This window comes from Nematostella vectensis, chromosome 14 (genome assembly GCF_932526225.1).
Source record: "Nematostella vectensis chromosome 14, jaNemVect1.1, whole genome shotgun sequence".
NCBI classification, from domain to species: domain Eukaryota; kingdom Metazoa; phylum Cnidaria; class Anthozoa; order Actiniaria; family Edwardsiidae; genus Nematostella; species Nematostella vectensis.
The window spans coordinates 14,125,235-14,142,485 of record NC_064047.1 but is presented as its reverse complement, the minus strand read 5'-3'; the positions used below and the strand labels follow the sequence as shown (position 1 = coordinate 14,142,485).

The following is a 17,251-nucleotide window of genomic DNA, read 5'->3' as shown; positions in this document are numbered from 1 at the left end:
GCATCTAAGACTTTATAGGAACCAAAATACCTAGTGTCGGATCTGAAAAAAAAAATGAAATAAGTCCCCTGTGTAACCAAGCAGGTTTCTTCGGCACTAAAAAGGAAATAAGCGACAGGGGCCTATCAGAGATTTTACGATGATTTATTAGAGGCCGTTTTCGTAGCCTACCTGTAGGCTTTGATAGTTTTTCCGGCACTAAAACCCCAAAAACACAAAGTTCGAGGCGGCCGGATTATGCGAGCTCGAAATATAAATATTATTATATAAATAGTAATTCATATCTTTTGATAAATAAGATACTAGTTATCATAATATTATTATATTAAACTACAAAACTATTTTGTCGCGTGATATATCTAGGGACATTAATCTCTTACTCACAACCCTTAAATGGAGCTTCAATGGAGCCTTTCGGGAATGTAATTACAGTCACAACAAGGGTGAAAAGAATTATCTGCGAAATTCTTTATAGGTAAAAAAGCAAAAAGAATCATAAAACTATTGAGATGATTAACAGTAATGATACAAAACTCCCTGCTTTTGTATTAATTAATATCTGAGGCAATTCAACAGTAGGCAAATAACAGAATTACTAGAAAAATAAATTTGCCAAGATATCAGAAATTCTTCTAAATTGCTCGATTTTAATAACCTTTACTTCTAGTATTGTCCAAGGACAAATCTAGTTAGTAAATTGCTCGATTTTAATAACCTTTACAGCTAGTATTGTCCGAAGACAATTCTAGTTAGTTTGAAAACATTTCCCTGCACCAAACAGCAAAATTTAACGGGTTCACCTTACGTGTTGCAATGAAAGGGGCTAACAAACTATTTTTTATTTGTCCATCCGATCCTTTTATCAGAAGATATGCGTAATTACATATTTGGTGGAAGGGGGAGGAAAAAGTAACAAGTATTGTCTGCCAGAGAAGGAACCCTACCACCGTCCTACTTGTATTCGGTTCATAAGATGATGTATTGCAAACGGGCTTTGTCGGGTTCATATAAAAAAAGGACATCGTGACCGTCCACGGGAAAACGTACACTAAGGTTTTCAAACTCGTGGGCACGTGCACGGGCACACGCTGTTTAAACGGATTTTTTTTCCGTGACCACGTTACTTTTTTCCGTTGACACCGATTTTTTTTCCTGTGGCCACGGAAGGAAAAGCCGTGGGCACGCGGTAAAAAAGGACGTTAAAAAGAATTTGAAAGGCCGTTGACACGGCTGTCAAGATTCCGTGTCTACGAATCAAGCACACGGATCGCGAGTCGTGAATGTTGAACTATTCGGTTGAATCTTCCGATTTAAGTGAAAGTCGTTTTCACAACTTTGAGTCGTTGTGGTGGTTACGGCTTGATGTTAGGTAAACAATAAACACCGAAATCGGTATCACACATTCACTGATCGTGGCCGCTCTAGTGAAATGGCACAGAAATAAATGAGAAATACTTATTCCTTAGAATATGTGGGTTAATTTGGTGTGTGTTATGTAGCGATAACACGTAAATACAGGACGAGAGTTTTGTTATGAACTAGTCGCGGTTTCGGCTTCTTGTTAGAGAAAAAAAGAAACTCCGTTGTTATCAGACATTCGCTGATCATGACCGCTCTTGTGGGATCTTACAGATTTTATAATTCCTCATATTCCTCATAATTCGAGGATTTACTTGATGTGTGTTATTTGCGGATATGTACGATAATGCGTAAATAAGGGCGAAAGTTGTGTCATCAACTAGAGTAGTAGGGTTTTGGCGCAGCTGGCGCAACTTTTTGATCTCCCCAAATTTCATTCCAAAATGGCGCGAAAGTCTCCGCGCACCTCCGCCAAGCCTCGCGACCTGCGCATGCGCGAGTTTGCTAGAGATCTCTTGCACGACCACGCCCACCCGTCAATCACTTTGTCACGTGACGACCACGCCCACCTGTCAATCATTTTGTCAAAAACCTGTCAATCATTTTGTCGAAAACCTGTCAATCACTTTGTCACGTGATAGCCACGCCCACCTGTCAATCACTTTGTCACGTGATAGCCACGCCCACCTGTCAATCACTTTGTCACGTGATAACCAAGCCCACCTGTCAATCATTTTGTCACGTGATAGCCACGCCCACCTGTCAATCATTTTGTCGAAAACCTGTCAATCATTTTGTCACGTGTCGCATCTAGGGGGAGCTCGAGGGGGCTAACCTCTAAGCTTCACATCTAAAAAAAAGCTTTTGAAAAGTGGTTTAAAGACATGGCTGGTTTGATAGAAATGGAGAACCTGAAGGTGAAAGATCTGAAAGCCCTCGCCAAGGAGCGGGGTATCCCAAGATATTACTGGATGCGGAGAGACGAGCTCGTCGGGGCGCTGACCAGCACGTCACCACCACCACCACCCCGACGGGTTCCTTTACCCAAACTTGTCAAAGGGCTGCCACGACCACCCCGCATTACCCCGTCCAACACGTCGGAGAGTATTCTCGACGGCCCGGTACCTGAGATTAATGTCCCTATTCTAAAACCCTCCCAACCCCCACGGAGTTCCCGCGTCCAATCACTCAAGCATTTTGCAAACAGGGCGGCCAACTCGATCAAGAGCGAGTTAGACAAGTTTGTGGATTGGATACTATCTTATGTCCCCGAGCCCGTCAAAAAGACCGTCAAAGAGGCTGCAGATAAACGGGTCGAACGTCTGAAGGAGAGGATTAAGCGTCTACACGAGGAGGTGGAAGATCGCTTCACACCCAAGGAACAACAGACGGCGTTGAAGGGGTATCTTAAAACCCACGGAATAGCCGGGCAGAGAGGTTACGACCCCAAGACATTCATCGCCAGAATCAAACCGAAAGTCTTAGAGCTCATCAGTCAACAAAAAAAGCCTATCAAAGTGAAGTTTATCTTTACTTGCGGGTTTATAAAAGAGGATCCGGCTACAGCTCAGATCGAAGAAGAACTGGGATATTTTCATACAGAAAAGCCCGAGATTGTGACAGAGTCGACTGATCTCTCTGATTTGTTCGATACGATGACAAATTATTTACTCGGATTAGTTGAGCTGTTCCAGAAGCAAGGCTCCGGATGGCAGTTTGACCAAGTGGAATACTTTGACATCAACATAGATCCCTTTGAACCGCTTTCTGGGTCTTCCTATATTCCGCTGCCGCCGAAACTAGCGTCTAAGAAGGCGATCATCAATGTTAAGAACGAGAATGATCACGAATGTTTCAAGTGGGCAGTAACCTCTGCTGTGTATCCTAGGGAGAAAGATCCTCAAAGGTTCAGTAAACAAATGATAGAGAACTCTGAGAAATTCGACTGGTCAGGGATAGAGTTCCCCGTCTCACTAAAACAGATTGACAAGTTCGAGAAACAGAACCAGTATACGGTTAATGTGTTTGGATACGAAACCAAAATATATCCATTGAGAATCAGTGAGAAGGATCCAGATAATGCGATCAACTTACTTCTCATCTCGGATGATGAGACGAATCATTACTGCTGGATAAAGAATATGATGAGATTAGTATCTACTCAAATTGATGAGTTTCATCATACTCGTTTTTTATGCTGTAGATGTCTGAACTCGTTTCGGTGCAAACAATCATTAGAAAAACATTCTGAATGCTGCGGCAATCATGAAGCGGTTGGAATAGAGATGCCTAAGATAGATAAGGATGGAAATCTACCCCACATTAAATTCAAAAACTACAACAGAAAAATGCGTGTCCCCTTTGTTGTCTATGCCGACTTTGAGAGCTTCACAGAGAATATAGACACATGCTCCCCAGATGGGAGTAAAAGCTTCACTAAGCAATACCAGAAACACAAACCGTCTGGTTTCTGCTATCTCATCAAGTGTTTCGACGGAGATATATCCCCACCCGAGCTTGTACGATACACAGCTGAATCTCCAGACGAAGATATCCCACAGCTTTTCGTAGAGTCTTTGGAGTCAGACATTAAGAAAATTTACGATAAGTTCAGGTTCCCTAAGAAGGTGAAAATGACTCCGAAGGACAAAATCGCCTATAACGACGCCACTCACTGCCACATCTGTGAGGGTGGATTAGGGGAAGACAAGGTTTTAGACCATTGCCACCTTACAGGGAAGTACAGAGGTGCTGCTCACAACGCATGCAACTTAGATCACAAAATTCCAAAGTTCTTTCCTGTTATCTTTCACAATCTGTCTGGGTACGACAGCCATCTATTTATCAAGAACCTTGGTACATCGGAAGGTAAAATAAACTGTATACCTAATAACGAGGAAAAGTATATTTCTTTCACAAAACAGATTGTAGTCGACAGTTTCACGAACAAGGAGGGCAACAAGATTGATGTTAAACGTGATATCAGATTTATCGACAGTTTCAGGTTTATGTCGGCCAGTCTCGACAGTCTAGTGGGTAATATGTCAAGGGAGTGCTTCAAAAACCTGGCGGAGTACTATGAGGGGGAGGAGCTCCAGCTGTTGTTGAGGAAGGGTGTTTTCCCTTACGACTGGTTCGACGGCTTTAGCAAGCTCGACGCAACACAGCTCCCACAGAGAGAGGCATTCCACTCCAAACTTAACGACACCGACATATCGGAGGAGGATCACCTGCACGTGCGGAGAGTGTGGGAGGTCTTTGGGATGGGGACCATGAGGGATTACCACAATCTGTACCTAGAGTCGGATGTGTTGCTTTTAGCTGACGTTTTCGAGAACTTTAGGGACGTTTGTCTCAAGAATTACGGTCTGGACCCCGCTTGGTACTACACAGCGCCAGGGTTGGCTTGGGATGCAGCGTTGAAGACCACCAAGGTGAGGCTAGAGCTTCTAACGGACTATGACATGTTGCTCATGATTGAGAAGGGCATCCGTGGGGGTGTCTCCATGATAAGCAACAGACATGGGGAGGCAAATAACCCTTACATGAAGGAGTATGACCCTGACCTACCCACAAAATATATCACCTACCTTGATGCTAACAATTTGTATGGCTGGGCGATGAGCAACCCTTTACCGACTCACGGTTTCAGGTGGATGGGTGACCAAGAGATGTCAGGTTGGAGAGACCGCCCATGCATTCTGGAGGTTGACTTGGAGTACCCTCACCACCTACATGACTTACACAACGATTACCCACTAGCCCCGGAATCTATCGGGCTAGGTAATGTGGACAAGTTGGTCCCCAACCTTAACGACAAGACAAAGTACGTTATCCACCATGAGACTCTGAGACTTTATGTGAGTTTTGGGCTAAAAGTCACTAAGATTCACAGGGGTGTCACTTTTGAGGAGTCTGCTTGGCTGGGGCCCTACATTGACTTGAACACCGATCTGAGAGCCAAGGCGACAAACGATTTTGAGAAAGATTTTTTCAAGTTAATGAACAACTCCGTCTTTGGTAAGACTATGGAGAACATTAGGAACAGGGTGGACATTCGGTTGGTGACGGACGAGAAGCAGGCCAAGAAGCTCATATCAAAGCCGAACTATCAACATCGCACCATCTTTTGCGAGAATCTAGCCGCCATCCACATGAAGAAGACAAAGCTGATCTTCAACAAGCCTGTCTACTTGGGCATGTCCATTCTGGACCTGAGTAAGACGCTCATGTACGATTTCCACTACAACTTCGTCAAGCCCAAGTACGGTGAGGATGCAAAGCTCTTATTCACTGATACTGACAGCCTGATGTATGAGATCGAGACGAAAGACTTTTACGAGGACATCAGCGGGGATGTGAGGTCCACGTTCGACACCAGCAACTTTCCGAAGGGTCACCCATCTGGTATTGAGGTGGGTGTGAACAAGAAAGTCATCGGAATGTTTAAAGATGAGGCTGGGGGTCAGCAAATCACAGAATTTGTAGGACTGAGGGCCAAACTTTACTCGTACAAGATGGATGAAGGTAAAGAAGAAAAGAAATGCAAGGGCGTCAAGAGAGCAGTCGTCAAGAAGAGCATCGGTTTCGATGACTACAAGGATTGCTTATTTGGTAAGAAACCTCAGATGAGACTTATGAATGTCATCAGAAGTCATAAGCATGATGTTTACACTGAAACGGTGAACAAGGTCGCTCTATCTCATGAGGATGATAAACGGGTCATCTGTGATGATGGTATTCACACCTTCGCTCACGGTCATTTCAGAACGCTATTAGGTGGTGGCTCAGTATCTTCAGGGACGACTTGAAGTTCTTCCCTAACGAACGACCTCCTTGGAGCGCCTTCGGAGAGGTAGTACAACACAGGCTGTCCAACTGAAACAACACTGCGTGATAGATCAAACACTTTTAAACTCCAAATAGGATCTGTGGCTCGTCTGCGTTCACCTCCTTCCTCTTCTCCAGGAGCTAACAGATATCTAACTCTAACCCCTGGTGGTAGTCTAACTTCATCAAGTCCAACAGGCCGCTTATACGTTGGAGGGTCAATATCAACCTCTTTCAAACCAATAGATTTTGCAGGCTCTTTGCCAGTAATTCTTATGGGTTGACTATTCAGAGTTTTCAAAACATCTGGCAATCGTTTCACCCAAACTCTAGACCGATCATCGCTAATCATTTCTTGAGCATACTGATGAGAAAACAACCTCTCCGCCAGTGTTCTATTGGCGCGTTCGACAAAAGCCTGTGCGCGATGGTTCCCAGCTTCGCTTCGCTGGATGGTAACCCCCTTCTTTTTCATAATCTTCGTTACCTCTCCCCTAAATTCTGTCCCCGGGTCGACAATCACCGTATGAGGCCATTTAAGTTTTCTGGAGTATATCTTTTCAAACCCTTTAGCAATTCCACTCGAATCCTTGGTAGTCAGTGCTTCTGCATCTTTATATCTCGAGGCAATATCAATCACAACCAACGCGTAACGGTAGGTTTTTCTGCCTACGTTATCGTGGGGCATAAACAGCAGATCGGCTTGGTGAATCTGATTAGGTTTATTCACAGTCCAATGCGGTCTGGGGACATACTTTGGAGCTGGGAGGTAGATCTGCCACAACGCCTGTTTTTCAAGCCACCTCTTAGCCTCGGCTTCACTGACTTTAGCGACACTAGCTAACTTAGAAATAGCTGAATACCCTTTCCAGTATCCATCGGTGGAATAGTATATTTTTGATAACCTGCTTTCGTTACTCATTTAAAGATTATCTCTCTTTTCTTAAAATAAAAGATGGCACAAGCGATATCAGAAAAAATTAACCCAAACAGGATCCCACGGGAACCCTTCGGCCTGAAAGCGGAACCGTCGCTGAATCGGATTACATTCAATCCCTCATCGGCAAGTCCTGGAGAAACCCTCTATATAAATATTCCAAAACTTGCTGAAAATGTAGTGATTGTTCCAGGTAGTGTATCCTTACTATTTGACTTAGACGTCGCAGGACACGCGAATAATACTCTCGTCAACAACGTTGGTCGAAACCTAGTGTCGAGACTCAAGATTCTCTTCGGTGGAGAAACACTACAGGATACTCAAAGATACGATCTCTTCCAAACCTATCACGACTTATACTTACAAGCTGAAGATCGTGGGGATAGAATAAGACAAGGTATCTCCTCCGAAAACATGAGGAAGCTCAGGACAAATGCAGGTGATAAAGTGACCTCAGATGCTAAGGAAGTAGCTCTTGCAGCAGTTCACAACACCAAGTACTGCATTCCACTCGACCATCCTATTCTCGGCGAGCATGGGGTCTTTTATCCAAAGGCGTTACCTCATCCGCTAATCTTTGAAATTACTCTAGCCCCAGTTTCCGACGTCGTTGTTTATGCTGACACGGTCAAGACTCCAACGTACACAATCACAAACCTCGAGTTGGAATATGCTTGCATCTCAAGTGAATACTTAGCTCGTGAGGCGTTGTCGGCTTATCAGGTTGGTAGAGGATTCTTTTACGAGAACGTCATTCTCCACAAAACGTTCACCATCTCCAAACCTAATGATGGTGTCATAAACGAGCACATTAATCTGCCGAGGAGGTCAATGACAGGGATATTGTGCCTGTTCACAGAGAGCTACACCGGAGGAGCAAGGGATTCCGAAAAGTTTGTCAATCCAAGCATCACATCGATCAACATTAATGTGGATGGCATGCCAAACCGTCTCTACTCCAAGGGGATGACACCGCCGGACCTCTGGGAGTCGGTAAAGAAACGTTTCGGTAGAGAGGGTGTCAAGCAAAAGGATTTTTACGCTAATAACAAGTTTGCTCTGTGGGTCGACTTGAGGGCACACCCAGATAACAGCATTCACGGAGGAGGTCTGGTCTTGAACAACACGCGAGACGGAGTAAAACTCGAGATGAAACGAAAAGTTGGAGGAACGGGAAACATCACCTGCTACATGTTTGTAGTAGCCGACGCGTTGATGGAGGTTATGAACTCGAATTTGAGAGCAATCATGTATTAAAAAGGACTTGTGTGATAATACAAAAAGAATGGAAGAATTACGGGAAAAAGTTCCTTTTCATTGTATTATCACAGGACCTACTAATTGTGGGAAGACAAAGTACCTCACGGAACAGCTCCGAGGGCCGTTCCGGCATGTGTTTGAATACATTGTGTTGATTTGTCCGACTTATGCGAAAAACAAGTCCTATCGTAGATTTGCTCACGGAGATAAACGTTTCTTGGTATTATCGCCGGATGCTAGTAACACCGATGAGATTAACGAGTTACTAACAGATTGTGCGGTGCTATTTTCTGGTACAAATACGTTACTCGTTTTGGATGACTGTGCTGTATCGAAAGATCTAAAGCAACGCTCGAACAAGTTTATCAATTTAGCGTTCTCAGGGAGACACGAAGGATTATCAGTGTGGGTATTGACGCAACAATTAACATCCATAGCAAAGCCCTTCCGTGATAACGTCGCCTGTGTGGTTACATTCCATAATCCATCTCAAATCGGTACCAAAACACTGTTTGAAGATTATGGGGGTGACTTAGACGTTGAGACTCGTAAAAAGTTTGTAGAACTGCTGAAAACTGAAAAGTATTCCAGACTCTGTTTCTGCCTACGACATCCATTCCAACGTTATTTGGAGATTCCTGCCACGCGGTGAGAGCTCGAGGGGCTGACCCCTCGAAGTGGTTTAAAAACATCTTGGTCTACTTACAAAATAAGATGGCAAGCATTGAGGATTATATGGAAGAGGAGCCTAAGTCTAAGGGGAGCTCGAAGGGTGAGCCTCTCGAAGACGATGTTGAAGTCAAACGAGAATCGCTGGCTATTCTCGCATCTCTTGGGACTACGAAGGAATTTCTTGGTGTGGACATGAGTTTAGGGGACATCAAGAAGCTCCCGGCGAAAGACGTCGAAAAGTACTTTGTTCGCTACCAGACTGTCTTAGGCAAACAAGTTACTGATGGATTAGTAGAATCAGCACTTCAAGTGGTGTCTCAAGTCATTTCCTACGTGGTTCCTGTAGATGACACCGAAGCGCTTAGCAAAGACTTACAGAACGACGAGTTGGTTAAACGCGAATTGTCAAACTTTGCAGGTCTCTTGGTATTGAAGGGAGGAAGGATGGTAGCACTTGCTAGTGCCATCTTTCGGGTCGCTAAGCATGTTAAACTAACACCTTCACAGGAGACTTCCAACAAACTTCAAGAAGTTTCAAGCACAACTGAGCAAACTCTTGAGCACACCTGAGCACACCTAAGCAAACTCTTGAGCACACCTGAGCACACCTAAGCAAGCTCTTGAGCACACCTGAGCAAGCTCTTGAGCACAACTGAGCAAGCTCTTGAGCATGATGTGATTTAAAGATTCTTTATTCAGTGAGTAAAGAATCATGTCTGACGAAAATCAAGAGGTTGAGCAAATCACAAAGGACCCTCCCCCCAGGAAGAAGAGTGCCGCTAAGGAGAAAGATCCTATAAAAGTCGCTTCTGGTAAGAGAGTTGCCGAATATAATAGGAGGTGTAGAGAAGCACTTGCTAGGGAGATGAAACGCGAGGCGGAGGCGAGTTCAGAAGACGCTGCACGAGCAGAGACACCCCACCAAGAGGGAGCTCGAGGGGATAGCCTCTCGGACGCTTGGATTCCAGAGCTATCGTTTACAACTGTACTGGCTCTAGTTGGAATAGGGCTCACCGCATTGGATATGTATATGCGTTTTTACAAAAAGAAAGAGGGCGAGCCGTCTAAGATTAACGTCAACGAGGCCGAAACTCTTGGGAGACCCACCTCCCACCTAGGGGGAGCTCGAGGGGCTAGCCTCCCGAACGCGACGCCAAAAATAGGAATGTTGTGATTTAAAGATTATCTGAATCTGTAATAAATAAAATCATGTCAACTGAAAACAAACTTGTGAAAACGATCACCGACTCAGCAGTCATCATCGGATTAGCCGCCGGCGTGGGTTATGTTGCTAAAAAGGCTATGAAAGAGTCATTCATCAGCGACCCTTCGTCAAGTGTTACAAACTACGCTAAATGGGTTGCTGTCCTGTCCGGTAGTATGTATCTGAAAGATTATCTGGAAACACAAAAGATTTTGCCAAAACCGCTGTAGGCGACTTAAAGATCTTATAGATTGATTAATAAATGGCGAGTATAGCATTTATGATTGGTGGGGCTTTTATTAATGCGACGGCGTTTGTCGGAGGGAGTTACCTAGCGAGATACTTGTCTTCTGACGCTACTCATGTTGATAAAGAAAAAATAAGACACGATAAAGCGCTTGAAAAGTATCAACAAGCAATGGGTGATTGGCAGAAAAAAAGACAGGAATACCAGGATTGGTTGACTGAACAATACAACGATAAAGTTCGTGCGGATGAGAACGATAAAGAGACGGATGAGGCTTTCAAACTATACGCTCAAACACATCCAGATTTTGATTTGAAAGAGCCTGAGCTCTCAGATTACTACAGACCAAGTAGCAACCAAAAGATGGGAGAGATGGCGTACGTTGGAGGTGGAATGTTAGCCCTTGGCTATGTAGCGAGTAGGTGGATATGAGCTGGCACGACTTAAAGATTTCTTATTTTCAAACAAAATAAGAAATGGATATAGATTTTGATCCCACAACAGAAGAAGGTAGAGAAGATTTGAATACTACTGTAGACGAAGATTATGACTCTCTTATTCCAAACGATGGTGAGGGAAGAGAATCATGGAATGAAAGGATTTCAAACAGATTTGGTAGAGGTGCAAGCTATGTGAGTAGGAGGTTGACTGACTTATGGAAAACACGAAACCCCGGGAGGGCTGTCCCCGAGTACATGGAGTTACAGAATATGGGAGGTTCTCCTTCAACGGACACACTTAGGGTAGACCTTTTGTTATCGAAATATCCAGATCTTGATGAAAATCTAGTTCAGATTTCAACGGATGAGAGAGGAAAACAATTCATTTCCTTCTATTCTGCGAGAAAAGGTGGTTGGACTAGACCAGAAAGGTTGTATAATGAGGATAGAACGGTGCGGAAGAGTGTTGACGACAAAATCAGATCCGGAAAGTACAAGCAAATTCAGATTCAACTCGATGAACTAGACGCTACAGGTAATACACTCAGAGAAGAAGAAGAGAGAAACACCGAGCAAATGAGAAAAAATAATGAGGAACGAAGTGAAACAACTAACCAAGAAAGACTAAGAGCTATAGATCGTAAAAATGAAGAGCTCAGCGAAAGAAATTCTGTCATAGATGAGACTTTGGAAGAGAATCAATTGGAGAGAGAAAATCTTGAAGAGAGAATGTCGTTGAAAGATCGTGTCAAAGCGATTTTTAAGAAATACGGATTTACAGTCGCTGCTGTCGTTACCGCTGTGGGCGTTGTTATCGGTGTTATTGTCTCTAATCTGAAAGCTGGGCTGACTAGTGTTGCAAAAGGTGTTGGAAATGGTCTGAAAACAATAGGCAAAAAATTAGGAGAAATACTCCCAGGAATGGTTGGTGCTATAGCTAGTTTCATATTTAGAACGGCAGGTGAAGTTGTTGGCTTTTTAGCTAAAAACGCATGGCTTCTCATCGTCGCTGTCGTCCTGTATTCCGTAGAACGATTTAAAAGGAGACGGAAATCATAACAAATGGTATTACTCTACATTGAAGGAAACGTTGGTGACTTTACTGTCTATTTAGAACAACCTATTGAAAAGCCGCGGTTTATCGCGCTGCGAGGATGTGCGTTTCATAATCGTTGTAACAGTCTCTCAAGCGAGGGAACGGTCTCCGACGGTGAGAACATTATCCTTAGGATCCCCGCGGGGCAGTATACGATCGAGACGCTAAAACGTCAAATAGATGGGGGTATGCGTCTTGGTGAAAAGTCAGTCTCTATTAGAGACTCGTCACTCGAAGTTCACCGGAACGTCGCGTTGAATGAGCCGCTCGCCTGCCTGTTAGGACTCAAGACCAGGGAGCTGGAAGCAAACACTCGCCACGAGATAAAGATGATAGGTCACGAGGCTATTTTTATCCACTGCGATCTTGTGAACGCGTCTGACTCCCTCCAACAAGGGGCGCCCTCACAAATCCTAGCAAGTGTAGAGCTTGATGAAGGAAAGATATACCTCAATCCAAGCGATCCGGTACGGGTTAGCACCACATCAGTCGGTTACGTGAGTAGTCTCCGTCTTAGTATAAAGGGTGGTGACGGAAACACAATAGAGCGCGGTCTCTACCCGATACGTCTAATTTTAGAAATCACTTAAAGAATAAATTCTCCCCATAATAAAGCTATGGAAGAGTACAACTCAATCTACCCGAACGTACCCCGAGGGGTCAGCCCCTCGGGTGATAACTTCAGACTCCAAAAGACCCACGATGTTTTGGGAAGTTTGGAGCAAGAAGTTAAACATTACGAGAACGTGAGGAAAAAGTATAAACGAGGGCAGAGCGTGTTTTCAAAGTTAAGTGTGGTCTTAGGACTCTTATCCGTCATTCTTGGGTCTAGTGGTTTGGGGACTTCTCTGTCAGGTTTTGGTATCGTCGTCGGAGTTCCGTTGGGTGCTTTGGCCGGTGTTTTCGGTCTTACGTCTGTAGGCTGTGCGGCGGTTTCTAAACGGCTGTCGCAAAAAGTCTCCAAGCACGACCAAACAGCGGCGATGGCAAAGGCAAAAGTAAATAGCATACGCGACCTGGTCTCTAAAGCTTTAAAAGACAACAAAATATCAGACGAAGAGTTCTCTTTAATCTTGAACGAGGTGGACAAGTTTGAGGCTCTAAAGCTCCAGATCCGTCAAAAGTCGGTAAGAGAGGACGAAAAAAACGTAAACATTACCAAGCTGAGGGAAACAGTAAGAGAAGAGATTTTGAAAGACCTGGCGAGTCGACCCGCTCGGTGAAATTTCTGTACGAGAGAACTCCCGTCGGATGGATCTATGAATTGAGATGCGTAAAGGACTGATTTAAAAACATCTTATATGTCATATAAGATGAAGTTTACAGAATTTGTGAAAAGGTACCCCTACTACTCACGCTTCAGGTTCTCTGCCGACGGGCACGGCAATGTGCAATTCGTTTTCAATGGGGACGAATACGATCCATTCGACAAGAATGGGAATCTAGTCAAAACGTTATATCACTTCCCTGGTAATAGCTGGAAACCCGAGAATATCCAGGATTTTCTAGTCGCCGACGACACACAAGCATACAAGGAAACGATCCAGCAACTGTTTGGGTTCCCAAAACAATACAGACTAGACGCGCGTGCAGAGTACAAGATATTGCCGTGGGACGAAAACCTTACGAGAAATAATTACGTCTCTTTTAATGTTTTTATAACACCAAAGGTGAAGACACACTTTGTTTTTAGGGACATATTCACCGACAGCTTGCTAGTATTCAGAACAGCAAAGGAGGCTAGTAGGTGGCTCGACGCCCCAAACCTCAGTTATTGGAGTCAAGCCTTAAATTTTGCTATGTTTTGCGCGACTGCTGGATGTGGTGTGACGCGTGACATGATTGACGACTCTCAAGTGGGGTCATTCTACAGATTTCACATCATTTTCACTATCAGACGAATATTAAACGAGCTACAATGCCCTCTTCCAAAAGATAGGCTCTTTAGTTGGAATAAAAACTTTTACAGCGAAGCGGCTTACCAAAAACTAAGAACAGAATTCCGAACTGGTGACGATTTCCGGTTCCTCAGACCGATAAATCACGGGTTAGGGAACGTTTATAATTATGATTATCACGGCTTGTCATCTTCTAACGACAAGTATAAGCCTTATGGCACCATTGATCAATTACACGACGAATGGGACGCTGCCAAAAGCGACCACGAACACATGAATCACTTTGAGATCGAGTACCTGAAAGACCTTAGAACTGGGTTTCAGTATGAGTGGTTCTTTCCGGAAAAATCAATGGGGTTAACCAAAGCTGGGTTGTCTAGGATAAACCAGAGCATCGAAGCCTTTGTCTACTGTATTCTAGGCGCGCAAGTTCAGACCCGGTCGTCAATCGTCGGCGATAGCGGTTCAGCTCAGGAAACGAAACAGGTCTTCACGAAACTCTTCGAAAGCGCGGTGGTGGAAAACAGTATATCGAAAAGTATACAACGGTATCAGTTTGCTTTACAACAGGCGAGACAAAAACTAGACCTAGCTTTCGCCCTCGGCTGTTGGTTAAGTCCATCGTATCTTGTGATAAATAACAACACTTCGATCGCTGGCTATAATAACAAGTTACAAAAAGCCACCACTGATATGAAACTGGGGCTGAATCCGATAAATAACGAGATAAAAACGATCCCTAAACATAATATGGGTCATTCAAAGATTGTGTTACCTCATACCGAGTCAGTCACGGCTCACAAACCGGAACCGGAGGCGAAAACTAACCCAAAGCCGGACGTGATTAAACCCACGAACACGCAGCACGAAAATAACCTTGTCACGATCACAGCCTTTACGGCTGGTTTAGCTTGGTATCTATTCCGGTAACATGCGGGGTGCATGTGGACGGATGTGACGTACCGCAAGAAGACAATACCTGTTCACGTGCATACCAGACCACCCTGGCGACCGCGAACTCTCAATGTAAATACAAAACCTATTTTCAGAATCGCTAGTTGTTAGGGTGATTAGGAATGTATGTGTTTTGTAACGTGAGACGCGTTACAAAACTGAGTGGGTCAATGTTAATTTCCGTTACACGTTCTGCAATGGTGCTTTTGTCTATCGTGTTCGCATATTTGAGACCCTCCGCATAACTTACAAAAGGGTCTCTGTTTGCTGTGTTCACACATCCCTTTCCCCTTGCAGTCTTTACAGACATATCTTGCTCGTCTGTGCTCACAAATGCTACCGCCGTTACATTCTCTGCACCGCGTTTTTCTCCGGTTGTGAGGGCAGATTTGCGATCCGTGACAATCTTTGCAATAATATTTCACTCTGCCATGAAGACACTTATAATCCGTTGTTCGCTTTACGGGGGATACTTTCGAGTCTTTCACCGTTTGGTTCTCCATTTCTATCAAACCGGTCATGTCCTTAAATCACTTTTCAATCCAACACGCGATACCCGCCTTCTAGCCGGCCGACGTCTACCTGGCGAAGCATTCTCCCAACATTTCCTTCTCTTGCTCATCCATGCACCAATCCCAAAACCTGTCAGGATGCCAAGCTACTGGCATTAGTTCGTCCTCCAGCTTTCTACGGAATCTCACCTTGTGTAGCTTCTCCGGGAGCTCCTCATGCACGAGACCCCACCTCCACGCCGCACGTAGCACCGCGACAATTTCGTGTAGACCCAAAAACCGCGCGTAGTTCATATGTACAATGAGATCGGTCGCGCCCCACTCCAAGCACAACCTCACAATCTCGAGGTTGCCAGATTCGGTGGCCGGTGTTATAGCATAGTCCGGGTCAAACTCGCTGAAGTTTTCTCTCAGCAGCTTTAGAACCTCAACGTGCCCATTGTACGCCGCCTCGGCGGTGGCCCAACCGACATCGACATCGGCACCTAGATCTATCAACAACTCAACAACCCCCACCTGACCTTCCGCCGCCGCAGCACCCATGGCCTCGGTCATGGCCTCTCCTCCGTCGGCACAATACTCGCCCATCACCTTCAAAACCTCTACGTGCCCGCCTTTCGCGGCCATGGACGCTGGATACACGAAGTCACAGGCGCCCGACTCACAACACATCTTAACGATCTCGGTGTGGCCGTTCATTGCGGCCCTGACCATCGGCTTTTCGAAATCCGTCGCACCCCAACTCTTACACAACCTCACGGTCTCGACGCACCCCTCCCACGCCGCGCGCTCCATAACGGCGTCAAAGTCTGCGGCTCCCCACCTCGCTAAGGTGGCGGCTTGATCCTCCACGGTGAGATTTGTAAGACTTCCAGCACTTTGCATATCCATTTTGTTATTACATCCACGTCTTTAAACCACTTTTTTCGAATTTTTTTAGACGTGTTAATTCACATCTACTCCGAACTGACAGTTTTCTGGAAATCCTGATTTCTCTGGAAATCAGGAAACATCATACCACACCAGGCGTACCTAGGACTGTGGCCACTTCTCTCGCTTTCCTACTGATGGTTAACTCGGAGACGCCCGTTCTTTCGGAGAATTTTTTAAGTGTAATATCGACCCCCTTTAGCCGTACCCAGTAATAGGTTAAAGCGACCGCAAAGGATTGTGGGCGAGCGCGATTCAACTCAGACGAGCGGTTCTTAGATCTGTAGTAGAGCTGGACCACCTCTCCCTTCTGTGCGGGGGACGCCGAGAATCTATCCATCACATCGCGAATGTGGTCCACGACGGTGGGAGACGTTCTGTGTAGTAAGTAATCTTTAGGCATGTTAATACTGAAGATTTTTAGACCCTTAAGGCAACTCTTCCTGCTCAATCCAAAAGTTTCCATCAAGGTTTTCGGTGTCTGACACTTACCAGACATCTTGTAGGCGTAGTAGATACACGCAAAGACGATCGCCTTCCGTGGGTCGCCGCGAAAAATCTGGCCTTTCGTCACCTGAGTGTATATCTCGTTAGCTTTGGCTACAATTACCCCGCTAAAACCCATGTTTTCCACATCCTTGTCAATATTTCTGTCCTCAGACCTACGTACCTGGACCCGACTTGGATTCGAAGACCGTTTGCCGTCGGAATGTCCGTAAAAACCCCATTCCCTTTCGTGCGCGATCACGCGCTGCATCTGTTCCCCGCACTCTAAGCAACTAGTGACCCCGTCTTCTGTGACTAGGTCGTCATGATTGCAAGGGGTGTTACTACTATCCTCGTCTCCCGAGGAGGCTCTACTAGTCTCGTATTCGGTGAGGGCTCGGTCAAACAGTGCAAATTCCGGCATGA

The 17,251-nt window shown here is 45.0% G+C and overlaps 2 protein-coding genes across 2 annotated transcripts in view; both read right to left on the bottom strand.

The window, feature by feature from the left end:
* LOC5503660 (tripartite motif-containing protein 45) overlaps window positions 1-17,251 on the bottom strand; it is a 78,972-nt gene that overhangs the window by 1,588 nt on the left and 60,133 nt on the right. The gene's annotated exons all lie outside the window — the stretch shown is intronic.
* The window catches only part of LOC116615461 (von Willebrand factor D and EGF domain-containing protein), an 81,274-nt gene that overhangs the window by 17,117 nt on the left and 46,906 nt on the right, over window positions 1-17,251 (bottom strand). The window lies entirely within an intron of this gene.